General features: G+C 49.9%; 1 protein-coding gene across 1 annotated transcript in view; it reads right to left on the bottom strand.

Moving 5' to 3' along the window:
- The window catches only part of BRINP1 (BMP/retinoic acid inducible neural specific 1), an 89,377-nt gene extending 71,048 nt beyond the window's left edge, over positions 1-18,329 (bottom strand). The window contains exon 1 of the mRNA XM_068211449.1: positions 17,915-18,329. The gene's annotated coding sequence lies outside the window, so the exon portion shown is untranslated. The remainder of the gene's footprint in view (positions 1-17,914) is intronic.
- Between the last annotated feature and the right edge of the window lie 610 nt (positions 18,330-18,939).

The raw sequence follows: 18,939 nt of genomic DNA, 5'->3' as shown, positions 1-18,939 counted from the left end.
GCTTCAGCACTAAGGAACACAAGATATCAATGATCTCAAATTATTATTGCTTTTAAATTTTTAGGTCATAAAAGCCTTGTGGGATCATGGTTCTCCTTCACACTGAAGTTTATAAAAAAACACCAGATATCAAAAGGCAAGATTTTCCCAAGGAAATTGTCCATTTTCCAAGCAGCTCTGTCAGCTCAATGACAGCAAAGTACAGCTTCTCTCCCTTCTGCACACCAGAAAACCAACTCCTCTACTTGTTAAAGGAAAAAAAAAGAAGAAGAAGAAAATGCAGATTTTCCTGGAATGGAATTTGTATGCAATGTTTTCATGAGCATCAGGGATTTAAAAGTCTGAATACCACTGACCTCCTGGGACCTCTGTCTTCCAAACCTCTTACGTACTTTTAAAAGATGTAGACTTCTTGGAAGTCTACCTGATTTTTTTTTTTTTTTTGCTTGTTTGAAACCACATTTCTGCTCCCCTGCACGTCGCAGAGGGGAATCACTCTCTGTGAATTTCTACCGCTGCATCTGTGCAGGTGGTGGGAAAAGTGGGTTGAAAAGAAGGGCAAAGCAAGAGGCAAAAGGGAAGGCGAGGAGCTGAACCTGCAACAAGGCAACTCCATCCATTCCTCATTGCTGGGAGGAAAACGTCCCCGAGGTCCCCTGAGCAGCCACAGGCTGGGTAAGAGACAGAGGCAGCACTGTGGAGGACACAGAGCCCATTTTGAACGTGGAGAGAGGCAGGACCCCACCTTCTGGGTGCACTTCATCCAAAAGGGTTAAAGGATAACTCAAGGGAAAAATAATTACTCAAAAAATGTTTGTCACATGTGGATGTGACAGCCTGGTCAGAGAGTGAGAAAACTAAATAAGTTTTCCCAGAACTGGCCTGAGAGACTTTAGGGAGTTGAAGATAAATAATGATAACTTATTAATGGATTTGCTTGTCACCACAATTTTTAATTGAGAAATGAATTAGAATTTGATTTGTTTATTTTATAGGATATACTGTTAGTAAATAACTTTGTCTTAAAATAGTTTTCTATTAAATAAACTCCTGTGTGGGATGGGGATGGAGAAAGAGCAGAGCATGGTCATGCATGACCTTTCTCCTTCCCTCTCCTTCCTTTCAGCAGGGATAAAGGAAGTCCCAATACACTCTAGGAGCTGCTCCTTCTGAAGGAAGGCTCAGCACCCTGGGAGAGATGGATCAGTCCTCACCACCTCTCCCAGGGAGAGCTGTGTTTGTGCAGTGGGAATAAAAAGAGGCATCCCCAACTTTTGGAGATTTACTTACAGTGGAAGAGGGGCTTTTCTGTCTGCTTTTGCTCTGAGCAGGACATGCCTGGAAATCTGAATTCCCCTATACAGCTGCCAGGAGTGCACCTCTGAATGCAGATCTGCCTGGAAGAGTCCTCGTGCTCCAGCTGGCCTGTCACTATGGATTACAGCTCTTGGCTAATAGTGAGCCCTGCTGGAGTCTGAGACTTCCATTAAAAGCCGATGTTTCCACCTCCCCGCCCCACAAATGGCTCCATCCCATCCCAGCTGACATTTCTGTGCTTATGGACCCATCTCTGGGGTGGGGAAGGAGCAAAGTGCCTCAATTTGTCTCTGTGTTAGGCAACAATGGAACAAGTCAAAGGCAGGAAAGGAGGTTTGAGGATGATCAATTTTGAAAACTGTGGATAATTTACTTGAAAGTTGACCTTACCCCTTGTCACCAGCACAGCTGTAGCATTGGAGCCTCATCCCTCTGACAGCAACAATACAACTGAGCATGGAGTTACCCTCTGGAAGAGTCCTTGAGGGAAATGCTTCATTGCTCCAAGTTACACTGTGGAGTGTCTTTGGAAAGGAGGAATGCTCCTGCAGGGAGATATTGCCCATCCGTGCCAGACGCTGCAAATCACAGTGAGCCCTTCATCGCCAGAGGGTCTGAGAGCTGCTGACAGAGCCAAAAGAATTGGCATGGACACTTGACCTTTCCTCAGTGCCAGGAGGAGATCACTGACCAGGAAGAACAGCACATGCTCAACCAGGCTCTACAAAGGGAGGCAAGAAGGTCTGGAAGAACTGAGAGCTATTTGTAAAACAAACACTGCGGTTTCAGCTCAGCCTGTGCAGTTGGCCAGCATTGCCATCACTTGTGGGCAGGCTGAGGGGTGACTTCCAGTTTGGCAAGTACCAGGTGCCATCACAGCTCCTCCTGCTCCAAGGGAGACATTCAGAATGAATGCCTACAAGGCTTCCACGGGAATGCTGAGAGATTCACACCTTTGTGGGCTGGGGGAAGGACAGAACATGCTGAGTGGTACTTTAAAGTTTCCTTGGCATGGTGTCCTGCCAAAGGGAGTGAGCAGTCCCCTCCACCAGCCTGCACACATCCTCCTGCTAGAACCCCTCACCCTGGATGGATCCTGCACGCCTCTGCAGCTTCCCAAAGTGACTTTGAAAGCAATCCAGAGCAAGTGTCACATTTGTGTCTTCAACAGCCTGACTCCCAGAAAGATCCTGTGCGATCAGCTGGCCAAACCCAAATCTGAAAAACACCTCCATGGCTGGTCATGATTAATTAATTCTGCTTTGACATTCCCCAGGGCATCTAGCAGAAAGTCAGAGCTGCCAGAGAAAGAGACACTGCTATGGAAAAGGATAAATAGTCTTTCCTCAACTGCAGACATCGAATTAGATAATAAATAGCTGGCTAGATACATAGTTTTGTATGAGTGTTAAATTAAATGCAGAATAGGAGTGCAGCTGGCTTATCCCTGTGAAATCAAAGGTGTTGGGAAGGAGTTTCCAAAGAAAGAAAAGTATTTAGAGTCTGCTGTGCTCATGAAGACATAGCCTGAAGTTATCTATCATGGGTCACGTGACTGTTTACAATGCAGACAGCTATTCTTGGACATTTTATTCCAGGTATAATATTCTCAGACCAGAGCAGCTCAAGGAAGCTTCCTTCTAATTTACACCTTTGTTTTGTCCCTCCTTCTGCAGACTAGAAAGCATCTTTGTTCCCATAGGACCAGCACAGTTTGTCCCCACCAGCTGTTGTGGGCTTAGCCTGTGCTCCTCAGGGAGCTGCAGCTGCCAGCCCAAAACAGGGGCTCTCCTCCTTAAACACTTCAGTCCCCTAAAGCCACAGGTTCTGCCCAGATTTTCCCAGGGACCACGCAGCAGAGGCTGCAGTGACAAACAGAGGATCCTGCAGGAAGCTGGCAGGGGTGTGGTGACACCCCGGGCTCAGGTGGGGCTCTGTGGCCCAGAGCAGATGGCTGTGGCTGTGGGACCCCTGCCAGCACAGGGAGCATCATCACCGCTGTCTCAATGGATGTGCACATCCACAGGTGATGTTCCTCCAGTGCCCCACGTCCCTGTGCCCAAACCCAGCCACACAAATCAAGTGCAGGATGTCCTGGTCTGAGCTCCCGTCACAGCACAGAGCAGGGGTCTGCTGGTTCCCTTTACACATCTCCCAGTCCTGGAATCTTTGCTTTGGCCCCTGTATCCCCAAGGAGACAAGTCCCACCTTGCAGATAGGTTGATGTTCTCCTCCTGAGACATTCAGTTCAGACTCTGCTCCCATTGCAATGAGGTTTCTGAGCGTGCAGGGGCTTCCTCTGCCTTCCTGCACCATTGTCCAGGGTCTGAAATCTGTTCAGATCATCCCGTTCCTCCTCCTTTGCAGCTTTCCTTCACCCACCTTGCTCCTCCTTTCTCCATCGCAGCAGGCACAGCCAAGACACATTATTAACACTTGCCACTTCGTTAGCAATCTTCTCCAGGAGGAGCAGAGGAGAAAAGAGGAAAGTGTGCAAAAATTGGAGAGTCAGGGAAGTTGGATTAAAGGAAGAGTAGCAAAGACTTGAAGGTGTGAATGAGAAAGTGCAGGAGTAGAAGGAGTATGAGGCAAATCTAATGGGTGAGAAAGAGATTTATAATTAATCCCCAGGTTGGTGAGAAAGCAGGGAATGAAGTCAAGACCATACTCTCCTCTATATGGCTCTGCTCCTGATTTACTTTGATTTCAGACAGATCTTTTTATTTTCTCCTTTTATCTCCCATCAATCTGGACCCTTTGAGTATCTGTTATTTGAGGTAGGAATTGTCTTTAACTGTGTGCAGCAAAAAGGAAACTGCAATCATAGGCACTAAAGGATGCGAGACATTGTTTTTAACACATCCTAAAATTAGGCTCAGAAAAGTGCTTGGGGATTGTCTGCCAGTGTTTATTAATTCAGATTGAATTCATTAGATAGTTACTGTCAAAAAGTGGGATGGGAAAAAATTAAAATAATCAAAGTACATGACTGCATTATTTCTTAATGTAAATGCTTCATGATGAGGTGTCTATAAAGTGGATCTAGAAGGTAATGTTAAAAAACCAAAACCGACCAAAAGTGAAATAATACACTTATGAAAAAAAAAAAAAGTTATTCATTTATACAAAATGCAAGTTTTGAAATTATTTTCTACTCTCTTTTCCTTTTAGTCTCAAATATAAAACCTTTTCATTCTTCCCCTGCCACTCTAATTATATTTAAATACCTAAAAGTAATTTTTTCCCTTCATTTTTTCTTCCAGAACTAAACTGATGGAAAAAAAAAAAAAAGAGAGAAATCATTATTCACCTATTTCTACTAGGAATTCCAATAACTGTCAGATCTTCATAACAACATGAGGGATCTCAGCAAGGCTGTTTCTCTGAGTTTCTTAAGCTGACGACTTTCAGAGTCCTTTGTTGTCTTCTAGTCTAAATCTGCATTCAACAGAGAACTTAAAATGAAATAATTAGATTTACAGCAAAATAGATGAGCAAAGCCCTGTATCAAAAATGAGTGAAAAGTTCCCAGGAAATAATCTGAGAGTGAATTTACTTTTTCCATTAGAAATTGCCATATGCTGCTGGTTTATTTTAAGACAGTGGCACCATCCCTTTTCACCCTCTATTTCTGTGAATTCTTCCTTTTCACTTCTCCTGGCTTTCTTTTTTTTTTCTTTTTTTAATCACCACAGAACCCAACAGGCACAAAGTCCCTACAGAAAATTGGAACATGTGATGTCCAAGTGCCTGTGACATTAAGCAAAAAAAAAAAAAAAACAAAAAAAAACCCAGCAGAGCTCCCTCCATCAGCCAGCCCTGACTCAAACCCTGAAGAGCACTCGGAATGAGACACAGGCACGCAGGATGGGCACAGCCTGTTCCAGGGATCCTGCTCCTCACGCAGAGTCTGCACCCATTTCTGTGCCTGGTTTCTCCAGCACAGGACCCTGCTCACAGCAGTCTTGGTCCTGGAGGTATTTAGGGAAGCAGCACCTGCTCAGCTCCCTGCATGCAGAGGATTTAAAGAAAATTAGCTATGTGTGTAGGATCTGAGCATCTAAATATCTCTGGATGTTTCCACACTGCCAAAGATCTCAGCTCCCTGTATTAGTTTGCTCTTGGAATTTCTCCAGGAGGAGGAAATCAGCTTCCCCTCAGAAGTAACCCAGTTCTGAGTATATTTTGCTTTATTGACATCAGTTTTGGGCAATATGAGCTAGCACAAATCCTCCAGTGGTTTATTGTCATCTTCCACAGTCCTGCAGCACTGTCCCAGCACATGCTGCATGCTTGAACACTCTGCACGTGGGGCAAGGAAAATGCATCCTGAGTGTCTGAACACAAAAATTCTGTGTTACTGAGCTGGGAATCAGTCCTTATATCCCTTCAGGTGCCTGGAATTTTAAACTTACATCTAAAAATAAAGTCCAGAGTGTTGATTTCCTCTTCCCGAGTCCAAACATTACTGATGGAGGTCTGGAGACCAGAGCAATGCTGTGCAAAGGCAGCAGAGTGTGTTTGTCCCCAGCCCTTCCATCCACCACTGCCACAGCACCCGAGGGAGAGTCCTGCCCCAGCATCAAAGGCATGTCCCTGTGATGTGACACACGAGGGTTTGGGGACTGCACTTCACTTTGTCAAGGCTTTACAGAAGAGCTGCCTCAGAGGAGCAGCATTGAGGAAAAAACAGTGCAGCCACGGACAAAATCTCTGTCTTCAAACTTCACAAAGTAATGAGAAGCACTGCAGGAGGATCCACTGGTAGGAAGGACTTGTCAGCCTCTTTTGCTCTTCTATTTAATGCAGGCAGCTTTATCATTAATTGCTATTTACTGCAAATGCTGAAGTTGGTAAAAAGATTAATATGAAACAGCAGCCTTGATTCAGCATTCTTAAAGCACAATGCACAAGTTTCTGTGCATGTGTATGTGCAATTGCAAACTTCATTTTATGGTTTGTGCATGTAAAATACTCATTTCTGTGTGCAAGGGAGGCAAACAGATACAATTAGCGTGTTCTTCTCTTATCTGTTCCAGTAAAAAGCCAGCTCTGCCAGTGATCTCAGGCGATGAGGAGAGAGATTAATTCAGGCCAGATTTCTGAAGAAGGAACCATTTTACTGGGGTGGAGGGGAGAGAGAGGCAAACCAGCACTGCTTTTGCCCAGCACTGGAAATGTAAAGAGTCAGCATAGCTGACTACCAGTCTTTGGGGGATTATATTTCCTGAGGACAGAGGTTACTGAATTCTTTAAAAAATCCGGATTTTCCCTCATGCCAAACTTGGATCCAAGTTCCCTGGGTAGTTCCCATCCGCTGTGCAAGCTGGAGCCTCAGAGCTGCAGCCCTGAAGGGAGTCAGCTCCTGTGCACGGAAACACATGCATTTAAAAAGCTCTTCTGCAAAGCTCCCAGCCTAAGTGACCCTCTCAAGGTCATATATAACATGTCAGTGACAGAACCATGATTGAACTATCTCGCTACAGCGCTGCTTTATTCACACGGTGCTGCTGCATCCCAAAGCAGCCCCTGCTGCCTTCCTCTCCTTATCTCATCCTCCTTAGAGACACATCTGTCCTGTGCTCCGTAAACCATAATATACCTGTAGTCTTTTATTCACTATCTGTCACTGGGCACTTTTATTACAGATCCCTGAATTATCCAGCCTAGACTACAATCTACTTATTCCTGCCAGCCGTTCTCACTTTTGACCCTCACCTCACCTTTCAGCCTTGTCAGTGTTTTAAGGCTTTCAGGTACTTGAAATGCAGGGACAATTCTGATTCTCGGGGGAAATCCAGCAGAATTGCACCGAGGCCAGCCTGCTGGTCTCCCTCTCTTTCCTAAATGCAGATATGCAGATGGGTGGGAATCAGAAGCTTGCACTGGTTTCTGCAGTCTCATTTGAACCAATCCTTCAAGAATACTAACAGCTGCCATTTTAGACCTCTGATCCCCATTCTTGCTATCCATAAATTTTTATTCCCCTCCTTTCTCTGCTCGTTTCATCAGAAATCAATCTTTCAATAATGCAGGTAAATTGCAGTCCTACCTTACAACTTTTTTTTTTTTTTTTTTTTTTTTTTTTTTTTACCTGCATCCTTCTGGTGAATTTTGCAGAACAAAAACTCCCTCATCCATCCCTCCCAGCCCAGGCCATGAGCACAGTAATCATCACACCTCCACAACACCTCACCGGCAGATTTGCACCTGCCACTCACATCTCCTTCTTTTTTACCATCCAGGAAACAAAGGAATCGTTCCTCCCCATGTGGCAATTTGTCTGAGCATTCACACCTGCCCCACCAGCAAACCTTTTGTTGCCAGCAGCCAGCTCCCCGCTCCCTCCTCCCAGTCACACACCTGTCAGAACTGTATCCCATCTATTGATGTGTTTTCCTCACAGCCATCAGCTGCCCATCCTTCCCACCTTTCTGAAGGGAGCACTGCTTTATCACCTGACCATGGGAGAGCATCTCTGGGTGAACAGAGATGCTCATGGCCAGTGCAGAAGTGGCCCTCACTAAGTTTCACCTGCTGAAGCTGAACTTCCCTGTCTGTACTCAACAGCCTTGTTTCTCTTCACCCGACCTCTGCCTTCAGCAACAGGAACAGAATGGCTGATGGGAGAGGAAAGGTATGGAGACAGGCACATTCCTCCTCCCTCCCAGCAGCACGCTGATGACTGGGCAGCACTCTGCCCAACACAAGGCAGAAGGGGGGAGTCACCCTGGGACTCTCAGGAGGATGGGACTGTGGGGAAAACATGGGGAGAGGACACGGCTCCATAGCTGATCTCTGTCCACCCTGTCACTCCTACCAAGCTGCTTTGGTTGAGTCTCAGGATTTCATGCACCCACTTATCTCTGTCACAGCCTCCCTGGATCAGCTTGGGCAGATATTTTAAGGTGACATCTTACAAACACCTTGGACGTTGATTTTCCAATTGTTCCCCGTATCCCATGGCAGTATTGAAGGTCCTGTTTTCTATAATGTTCTGCTACCTTTTGTCACCAACTACTTTCAAAATCTGTCAAAGCAAAATTGCAAACTGAAATGCTTCTACTGACAAGATTTTAATTGTTCTCCAAGCCTTGTGCTGCATTTGCTTGGGTACTGAGCAGAGGTGACAGCATTCTCTGTTTCTTTTTCTCCTCCTCTGTCCAGGCAGCAGGCCCTTGGGCATAGGGAGCTTGTATCCCTACAGAACCTGGTGCTGGGAGACTCCAGGCTCATCCCAGCTTTGTGCCATCCCACAGAAGCTGGTGCTGATAGAGGAAACTGAGCTGTGCAGCTCAGGGTCACTGCTGCTGCCTGTAACCACCCGTTTCATGTCCCACTTCAATATCTATTCTAATCACTGAAATTACTTTTGTGGGAGTTGACACAGAAGAAGAGATTGCTGGATTGATATTCTGTCTGGCATTGATGAAAACCTTTTTATAATACCTTAATCCAGCACCCACAGAAGCAATTTGCTAATCTCTTGCTGACTTAGCTTCCAGCGGGATCGACCATAGGCAGTCACATTACCTGGCCAACCATATTATGTTCTTTTTATGCAGAGAGAAAATGTCCTTCCTGACCCCAGAAGATGGTCATCCTTTGCTTTGAAGCCTGAGACCTGATTGCCATTGTCCCAGATTGCAGGGCTGCAAATGCTATTAATTGCTACAAAGTTATGTAGCCTTCAAATCCATCCGGACTTTCATCTCAGTGACATCCTGCAGCAGGGAATTGTGTGCCTTCACTATACACTGAAGAAAGGACTATTTCCTTTTAATTTGCTTTAAAAATTGTGCCCTTTAATTTTGATGTATCCCCTTGTTCTTCTATCATCAAAGTGTTAAAATACTTCTGATCACTTTTCATTTTAACCTTCATATACCTTTGTACTGGAACCCAAATGTCCCTCCTCACTCCCAGCTTTCCCAGACTAGATGAACTATAATTTCCAGGCTTCCCTTATTTAACTTGTTAATATTTGTAAAGCAATTTAAAATGTATTAATATGGTTCAATTATAATATCACTTCTATTTTCCATCCTTCCTTTTAATGTCTCAAGTGTCCATCTAATTTGCCATCAATCTCCATTGATTCTCCCTCTGATGATATGTTAGTCTTTATAATATCCCAGGGAATATTTCTTCTGCCTTCCTGACCAGCATTTTGGAACAAAGAAGCTGCACACTGATGAACCATAAACATGATTCACTCTGCACTCGGCGTGTGTATGGATTTGCTGTTGCTTAGGCTTTGGTCTTGGAAATCAGTTTCATTATGTCCATAGGGCTGTAATTAAAAAATAGTCTGTGTGATTCCAATTGCAGGATCGGGCTCTTTGTGGTTCTGATTGCTCTGGTTCGGTGACAATTGAGCCCAGGTGTGAAAAAAGTCTGTGTATGGTAAACTTTGAGCAATATCTGAGCACTCAGTGACACATCTGCAGCAGCAGGGCCTTTGAGACAAGAGGAGTGATTTTGACATCTATCCAGTCACAAAGAGGGGAGAAAATTGAGATATGGTTATTCACCCCTTCTCTTTCTCATAGAAAGCTGGGAGACACCCAAGGAAATTATGTGGTACTGGGTCTAAACCGTCCCCCCAAAAATACTTCCATAGATGACTCGTGACTTACTCCATTACTGCAGAATGTTATGAAAACACAAAGCATGAAAGGAATCAATAAAGAAATAGTCACACACAGGATATTCCATCTGGCACTGACTTTGCATGTCCCCACACAGGTGAAAGGTTATCCCAAGAGTGACAGCGCTCATCCATGTCTTTCTGATCCCTTTAGTGTCCTACTGTTGTGCTTAGAGCACTTCTCAGTTTTTTCCAGTCTTAACAAGGCCCAATCCAGCTTCATCAGCAAAACAGATCCCTCCTTCATCTCTCATCCTCCAACAAATTCCCTGAGCAACACTTCCAGCTCCAATCAGTCTTTTCACCTTAACTCTTCCCCCCAAGAAGCAAATAAAAGGATTGATGTACATGTATCTCTAATTGCACAAAAAGAGTTTTATCTAAATATTTATAAACTCAAATTTCCACTCTTTGGTTACTTTAGGTAAATACTGGGGGGAAATCCTAACCGGTCTCTTTTCCCTGGTTGACCAGATTTATCTATTCACTGGCCTAAAACAGGGTCCATCATTTTCAAATACTTTACAATTCTCTTTTAGGAGACTGGAAATGGCAGATAAACACATTATCAGCATTCTCCAGCATGAAACAGCAAAGCCTGGAGTAGTTTTGCAGAAGGAACTTCGAATTTGGACGACATGACAATAAGCAATTCTAGAAATAGCTGCTCGTCTTAAGGCTATGTTATAGGGATCCTTGTTGCTGCTTTCTTCTCTCTGTTCACAATTTTAGCACAAACACTGTGCTTTGTTAGTTCTTCCCTTTGACTTTCTCAGTTTTTCTTAGGCATTCTTCGGTCTCAGCTTGTATCTCCTAAGCTCTCGCTGCTCCCTCAAAACATGCCTTTGATTTTGACTGCAAACCTCGCTCAGCACAGAGCAGTGTGGGAAATGGCTGCAATAACATTCCTGTTCCAGGCAGGAAGGTGGTCTGAGCCAGGAGGGACCCAGAGCCACATATGTACCCCAGCATATGTCTGAGGGCTCTGCTTACCCGCTCGCCATCTGTACCTGCCTGAAGAGCAGCCACGCGCCAAGAGCAGCCCGGCTGCTCCAGCACCCGCGTCCTGCCTTGCTGGTGTCTGTTCCACTGATCCCAGAAGTCCAGCTAAGGATTCACACCTGCTCATCCTGGTCCTCCTGCCTGCTCTGAATCCCCAGCCTCCTCCCTGGGGTCACAGCTCATTTCTGTTCATTCTTCCCTGGTTAGCTTGAGCTGCTTTGTAATTTCCCACAAATTCCTTTTATTTATTTTTCTGGTCCCGCAGCCTCACCTGGAATGCGCTGCCTGCACGAGGTGATGGTTTCAAAGCTCACCCTCCCTGTCTTCTACCCTGCTTAGCAAGTCAGCATCTACAGCTGCAAGATAAATTACCACAGGGGTGTCCAGTGTTAGCAATGTATCTGACAGCCACACACACAGCTAGGGCAGGGTAAAGAAATGGCTAAATGGGATCGGTTGTGCCGACTCAGGACTTCTGGCCAAAACTGCATCCAAAACCATGATGGACACAGTGGAGTCCAGAGCACAGGCCAGGTTCTAAATCACACCCTAAATCAAAGCCTAAGAAAGAGATCCTCACTCACCACAGAGCCAGTTAACAGCCCTGGCTTCAACAGGCTGCAGTGATTTACAGCAAGAGGCTGCAAGCTTTTCACAAGAACTTGCTGTACAACATATTCCAGCTGTAATATGCAAAGATATTAAAGTCCAGGCTGTAAGAAGACCTGTCGTAAGGCTTCAGGATGTGTCTTCTCTAAATACCAGGGTAAAGGACATACTTCCTATCAGGATAGCAATGAGACAGGTCCCAGGCATGAAAATACTACAGAATCCAGAGCTACTGTACTGGAAATTGGGAGTACAGAGAACAGAGGGGAGTGAGAGCTCCCTCTACTCCTATATTCTCTTTTGATATATAACAAAAAGTCCTGGAGCAAATTGTTGGGGTTTTGTTGGTTTTCTGTAGCTTCTCTTATGTGTGAGAATCTCTCATAGCTTGGTTTGCAAGCTTGGTGTGTCAGCTGTGAGCTGACTTTGCTGTAATTCATGACTGTCTGGGAGGGAGGATGTCTCTGTGATGAAAATACTACACCAAATAGTGCCCACTGCTAACACACACACACAGAATTGTTCTAGGGCTGCAGAGCTCTGTTGGGGCTTCTGGCACGTCAGTTTCTACCTCTGCCCAGCATTTCCATCAGTGAACAACAGCATGTGCCTGGCAAAGGCAATTCACTCCATCCTCCTCTGCAGGTGACCCTCTCTAGATTATTCACTCCTCTATGACTTACTGTTATTCCTATTGCCACTGCAAGTGGTGATCCATCAGCAGTGCAGCTGGCTGTTTTTCTGGAACAGGAGCCAGGAATCACATGTGTGAGAGTTCAAGCAGTGGGAAATGCTATGTCAACACCCAGAAACATGCCACCACCACGGGTGCCACCGTGGGTCCCACTCAGCCAGCCCTGCAGCGGACACAGCAGCAGCTCTGTGCAGAGCAGAGCTCTGCCAGCTGCACCATGCAGGCAACAATAAAATGGATGTAGAACACATGACTTCAGAAGAACAAATAGCAAAAACAAATAAGCATCTTTCTCCTGTGAAGCTGCTTGCAGGTCCTGCCTCAAGGCTGCAGGAAAACAACTCCCCAAGCAGGGGGCTGTAAATGTTGTATTAAACTCCCCAGCCCAGGCTCAGGGGAATCCTGGGCCTGACTCTTGTTTTCTTTCCAAAATGACATGTTCATATACCCAGTTTATGCCACCTCCACTTGGGATGTGATCCAGCATTCCTGAAATAAACTTAAGTCCTTCAATAGCCTTCAGCTCACCCTAAATCAGCTGCTCCTTCGATTTCTGCTCTTTCTCCTGTTCCTCCCTCCCACTAGTCAGGACTTTTCCTTCCCTGGTACTGCATAGCTTAGCTCATCAAGCCAGCAACAGCTGTCCTGTGCCTACTCCAAACCCTGGGAATGTCATCTTATTTGTCTGGTCCATCTCTTCCCATCCTCTCTCGAGACAAAAGTACCTGGTAGATATATCCAGTTTGCTTCTCCAGGTCTCTCTCCTTGATAGCATTTCCCTTTTCCACACCATCTGCAGCCACAAGCCCGCTGCAGCCCTGGCCAGACATGCTCCAGGCCCAGCACATCAGCTGGACGTGGCCATGCAGAGGCACAGCAATCAGGGGAAAACCTTCCCTGGAATCCAAGAACACTCTGGAGTACACACATTGCCGGGAGGAGATATTTTGCCCTGACTCAGCTCAGCACCATTCCCTAACTCGGCATCCTGTTCTGGCAGCCATCTTCCAGGGGAGAGGGAGAACAGCAGGACCAGTCCCCAGTCCATGGATCTGTTTAGAGGCCAGATCTCTCTCTCTCTCTCTCTCTCTGTGTGTGTGTGTGTGTGTGTGTGTGTGTGTGTGTGTGTGTGGATATTCTCCCTTTCTGAAAAGATGCTCTGTGTGGTCTGGAAGGAAATGGGCCAAGGTCCTTACAGTTAAAAATCTCATGATACTTTTGCAAGCAGGATGGTGTAAATCAAACAACTGGGCACAAGCTTCCTCGGTCTGGGTAATTTATATTCTGCCTCACTAAGTTCATCTCTGCACTTCCAATGCATGAAGTGATTTTTCACTTCCCCTATAGTATTTGCTGGCACGGAAAAGCTGCTGGGCTCTGTCCCAGAAGTAGCTGCATTTCATCACCGGGTGAACGATCCCTGCTCGCACCGGGCCGGCTCCCCGCAGGCTCTGCTCGCCCCGCGGCTCCGTAGCGGGAAGACGCGGCCCGCACCCGTCCGGCCGCACCGGGGCTCCAGGAGCAGAGCCCCGCCGGCACCGAGCGCCCACCCCCGGCCCCTCCGCCTTATCTGTGCCTGGGGATAGGGGCGGGGGATGCGGGCAGGGATGCGGGAAGGGATGCGGGCAGGGCTGAGGGCAGGGATGCGGGAAGGGATGCAGGAATGGATGCGGACGAGGATGACTGTATGCCGGGGAATGCGGGCAGGGGTGCGGGCAGGGCTGAGGGTGGGGGTGCAGGCAGGGGAGGCTGCCGGGGTGTAAGCAGGGCTGATGATGCGGGCAGGGCTGATGATGCGGGCAGGGCTGATGAAACGGGCAGGGGTGCGGGCATGGCTGTGATGCGGGCAGGGCGATGATGCGGGCAGGGGTGCGGGCAGGGCGATGATGCGGGCAGGGCGATGATACGGGCAGGGCGGTGATGCGGGCAGGGGTGCGGGCAGGGCGGTGATACGGGCAGGGCGATGATGCGGGCAGGGCGGTGATACGGGCAGGGCGATGATGCGGGCAGGGCGGTGATGCGGGCAGGGCTGTGATGCGGGCAGGGCTGTGATGCGGGCAGGGCGGTGATGCGGGCAGGGGTGCGGGCAGGGCGGTGATGCGGGCAGGGCTATGATGCGGGCAGGGCGATGATGCGGGCAGGGCGGTGATGCGGGCAGGGCGGTGATGCGGGCAGGGGTGCGGGCAGGGCTATGATGCGGGCAGGGCGGTGATGCGGGCAGGGCGGTGATGCGGGCAGGGGTGCGGGCAGGGCTATGATGCGGGCAGGGCGGTGATGCGGGCAGGGCGGTGATGCGGGCAGGGGTGCGGGCGAGCCCCGCTCCGCTCCGCGCTGCTCCGCGCCCGGCGCTGCGTGGAGCCACAGCGCCCCCTCCTGGGCCCGGCGACACCGCCCGCCGCTCTGGCGCAGCCGGGCCGAGCCGGGCCGAGCCGGGCTGAGCCGGGCTGAGCCGGGCTGAACCGGGCTGAGCCGGGCTGAGCGGGGATGAACGGGGTTGAGCGGGACTGACCCGGGCTGATCTGGGCTGATCTATGATGAACGGGGCTGAGCGGGACTGACCCGGGCTGATCTATGCTGAACGGGGCTGAACTAGGCTGAACGGGGCTGAACGGGGCTGAACTAGGCTGAACGGGGCTGAACTAGGCTGAACGGGGCTGAACGGGGCTGAACTAGGCTGAATGGGGCTGAGCGGAGCTGAATGGGGCTGAGCGGGGCTGAGTTGGGCTGAGCTGGACTGATCTGGCCTGAGTTGGGCTGAGCTGGGCTGAGCAGGGCTGAGCCGGGCTGAGCAGAGCCGAGCTGGGCTAGCGGGGCTGAACGGTGTTGAACCGGGCTAGCAGGGCTGAGCGGGGCCGAGCTGGGCTGAGCAGGGCCGAGCTGGGCTGAGTGGGGCCACGCATGGCTGAGCGGGGTGTGTTCCCTTTTTTGGGGGTTCCCTCCCTGATTTCCCGCCTCCAAACGCTGTGTCTCGCGGTGCTCGGGGGTTCTTCACCCTCATTTATGTTCTTCAGTGATTTTTTCCGCCCCCCCCCCCCCCCCCGCCCCCCATCAATTTTTTCCTGCTTTCTCAACATCTCTGCATCAGCTGTAAATACCAAGTCCTGGGTAAAGTCTAGAAATCCATATCCATTCCTGTGAGCTGGGTACGGATCCCTGGTTCTGGAGTCAGCTCCTGCCATGCTCTCCTGAGCAATTCACCTGGAGTAGGTGGTGGGGCTCCTGCCTGCACAAAGATGGGAGGATTTGGCTTTGAACTATTTCTGTCACACAGACAACAATGACTATTGTCTGCTGGCAGACCCATTCCCACGTAGTGTTTAGCATCCGCCTTACACACACTTCCAGTGTAGTAAACAGTGGTGGTTCGGAGGGAACAGAGACAAATCCCGTGCCATTTCTTTTGGGACACATTTTACCTAAAACAAGCCAATCCACCATATGTTCTTCCTCTCCAAAGTTTTAACACAGACTTTAGTCAGCCTCATTTTATTCCTGCTCTTGGAGGCCTGTCTCCTCGCTAGGATCTATGGAAAGAGGGGAAGAGGAGGAAGGTCAGAGGGGGATGTTAAGCACCTCTAACACCAGTGACATCATCTCCCCTGTGCCCACTCTGTCATTTCTGATCAAAGGGGCATGCAAAGGGAGTATCTTACCCCTGAGGGCAGGAGGGTTTTTCTCTGAACCAGGGTAAGACTGAAGTGGAGCCTTGCATTGTGTGTTTTAGCCATAGATGTGTGTGTGGTTCTGCTCATATACACTCACACATATTTGAAAGCTATGTAGCTCCAGCAGAGCTCTTCCCATACTCCCAGACTCCAGCTCTTGATCAGAGAAGGCATGATGAGTATGGAAATGCCACCGCTCCCCAGCCATTTCCCTGCTTCCCTGTCTGCTGCTCGTCTGCCTTTCCAGGAGTGAAATCATTCCCGAGTCCTGGGAATCTGCAAAGAGCCATAAAACAAGCGTAGACACACCAAATGTAGAGGGTTTTCTGCTGAGTTGCAAAGGGCTTTGGAGTCAGACAAACCCCAAATCAATGCTTGGAGCCAACTACAAGAGAGAAAGCTACACTGGAGGAACAAACCACCTACTGCGAGCCCTGCGAAGAAGACAGCATGTGTGTGCTCATGTGAACTTCTGAAGGTTTGATTTACATAATAAGAATATCAATGCAGCTATTTCTGCCCGTTCAGTGTGTGTGGATCCCACCTGTGTGGCTGAGCGTGCGGGAGCTGTGGAGCCGCAGAGCTTGGAGAGGGGTTTGCCCCCACGGCAGAGCGAGCCCGGGGTGCTGTGTCTGAGCCTGGGGTGGGCTGTGAGCTCCACAGCATGTGCTGGGTGTGCTCGGCGTGTACATGCTCCAGAGAGACCGCGGTGGCTTGTCTGGGGTGTGTGGGAGGGAGAGAGTCCAGGGCTGTCTGTCTGCTACTCACAAGCAGAGCAGATCGATATTTTTCCTTTATAAGGAATTTTTTTTTCAAAAGCCTTTCATGTTCCTTACACCAAAGCCACATCTCCTCTTTACTCGCTCCCTCCTCCTCTCACTGTCTTCCAAATACTTCTCTACAACTCCTGGGAAAGCAGATTTACTGCCATGAACACATTATTATTATGCAGCCAGATGAGCAGCCAGAGTAAAGCATGAAGGACCCTTCCGTCCTGCCTAGTGCAGATGTCAATCACAGGGCTAAATTCAAACACCAGTTCTGCCAGCATTTCATCTGCTGCTGGGTTCCCTCCATGAAGAGGAGACTGCATCCAAGAAGTGACACCTCCTGCCCTTCCCCACTCTCAGGTACCAGCACGGGGGAACTCTCCAAAGCCAAAACACACACACCTATATCCCCCCCCCCTCCTCTCTCCAGGTGGTCTCTGGGGCTTTAGACCCAGCCTGTGCTGGACCCCGGGGATGATGCAATGGCATGGAGATGCCCTCCGTCCCGCCATGCCACAAGGACTGCAAAAAGGCAAAGTTATGCTCCACACCAGCCTCGCAAGCAGCACTGAACGGGGAAATGAATGTGGGGAAAACCCATCTCCAGCACCGTGGGGTGCAGCTCCCCGCCATCCCTACCCTCCCCCGGCTCTGCCGCTGTCTCCCATCTCCGCTGGAAGTAGAGTCAATCAGCCCAGTGTGGGATTCGAGGCGACAGACTTTCCTTTTCCTCCGCGATTTGCTTGTCACTTGCGAAAGCGGAGCAGCGGATTAAGTGGAGATGACACCATCTCCTTGGGGACGGTCCCCCCCCCTGCTCCGGGATGTATCGATACTCCGGAATACAGATGGATCCTGGCTGCCTCCCACCCCACCGCCACCCCGCCTGGCCGCCAGCCCAGCCGAGCCGGGGCTGAGCCCCGATTGCCGAGCATCCTCCGGGGGGACTGCCCCAGTAAAAAGCAGCGCTCCCAGCCTTCCCAGTGCGCGAATCTCGGCCCCTCGCTCAGCACCACGCACGCAGAACGGCTAAGGGAGCTGCGGGACTTGGCCATCCATCCCCCCTCGTCAGCCGGCGCTGCCCAGGGCGGGGGTGCGGGCAGGGGGGGCGGAGGGGCCGCGGGCGCGTTACACAACGCGCGGCAGGACGGGGGAGCCGGCCCCGGGCAGGGGCAGCGCCGCAGCCGCAGCGCAGCGCTCGCCTTACCTGATGCTAATGTGCCTCTGTGGCGGAGATCGGCTCGTCCGTGGGTTTTATTCGGCTCGGTAGGAACTTGTGGGAGAGCTTCTCTGTCCAGCTCGCATACTGGGTGCGGGGCTGATACTGCAGGCGTGAAAATCCTGGGGCTCTAGCAGTCCTTTTCATGCTCAGACAGAAAATCCCCTTCCTTGATCCAGATCGCGGGCATTAAGGGCAGAGGCAAGGAAAAAAAAATCCGCTTCTCCCCTTCTTCCTTTTTCTTGCTTTTTTTCCCCCTTCCTGTGCCCCCCCCCTCTCTTCTGCTGCTCAGTTCGTAGCCATCGGGGGAAAGAGCAGAGGCAGCAGGGAGAATGGAGAGGGGGTTAGAAATAAAAATGAAAAGAGCTCCAGGAGGGAAGCGAGAGGCTGGGCTTGCCACCGGGGGAGGGGCTTGGAGCGGGCTAGAGAGGATGAATGGGGAAGAGGAAAGCAAGGCGGGGCCCCAGCTTGGCCATTTTATTCTAAGTGTTTTGTACATAATTAGAGAAGGGGAGGAGCTGGGGGCAAAAAGGAGGGACTTAAGCTCCGGCCAGACGGAGCCTGGGCCGTGGGAAGGGAGGGTGAGATCGGGAAGGGCCGAGGGATGGGGCTGCGGGAGGGGTCGAAACTTGTCTGCCGAGGGGGGATCCAAGGGGTTTTGCGGAGGAGGCTGCAGCGGGGCCGGTTGCCATTCCAGGAAGACCCCATCTATTAAATTTTTTTTTTTTTATTTCTACCCCCACGCCTTCAATTTTCTCCTCCCGGAAAGCGCCCGGCTGGCTCGGCCGAGCCGGGAGCTGATGGGAGAGCAGGATGCTCCCGGCCTGATCCCAGCGCCCCTTGGGGAGCCGGGCCGGGGCCGAGCCGCTCCCCGTCCCCGCCGGGCGGGCGCGGTTCAGCACCGCGGACAGCGCCGGCCGTGCCGGGAGAGCCGAGCTGGGCCGGGCCGAGCCGAGCCGGGCCGAGCTGAGCCGGACCGAGCTGAGCCGGGCCGAGCTGAGCCGGGATGAGCT

The sequence above is a fragment of the Anomalospiza imberbis genome, chromosome 21 (genome assembly GCF_031753505.1).
Source record: "Anomalospiza imberbis isolate Cuckoo-Finch-1a 21T00152 chromosome 21, ASM3175350v1, whole genome shotgun sequence".
Taxonomy (NCBI): Eukaryota; Metazoa; Chordata; class Aves; order Passeriformes; family Viduidae; genus Anomalospiza; species Anomalospiza imberbis.
This window is presented reverse-complemented; position numbering and strand designations above follow the sequence as displayed.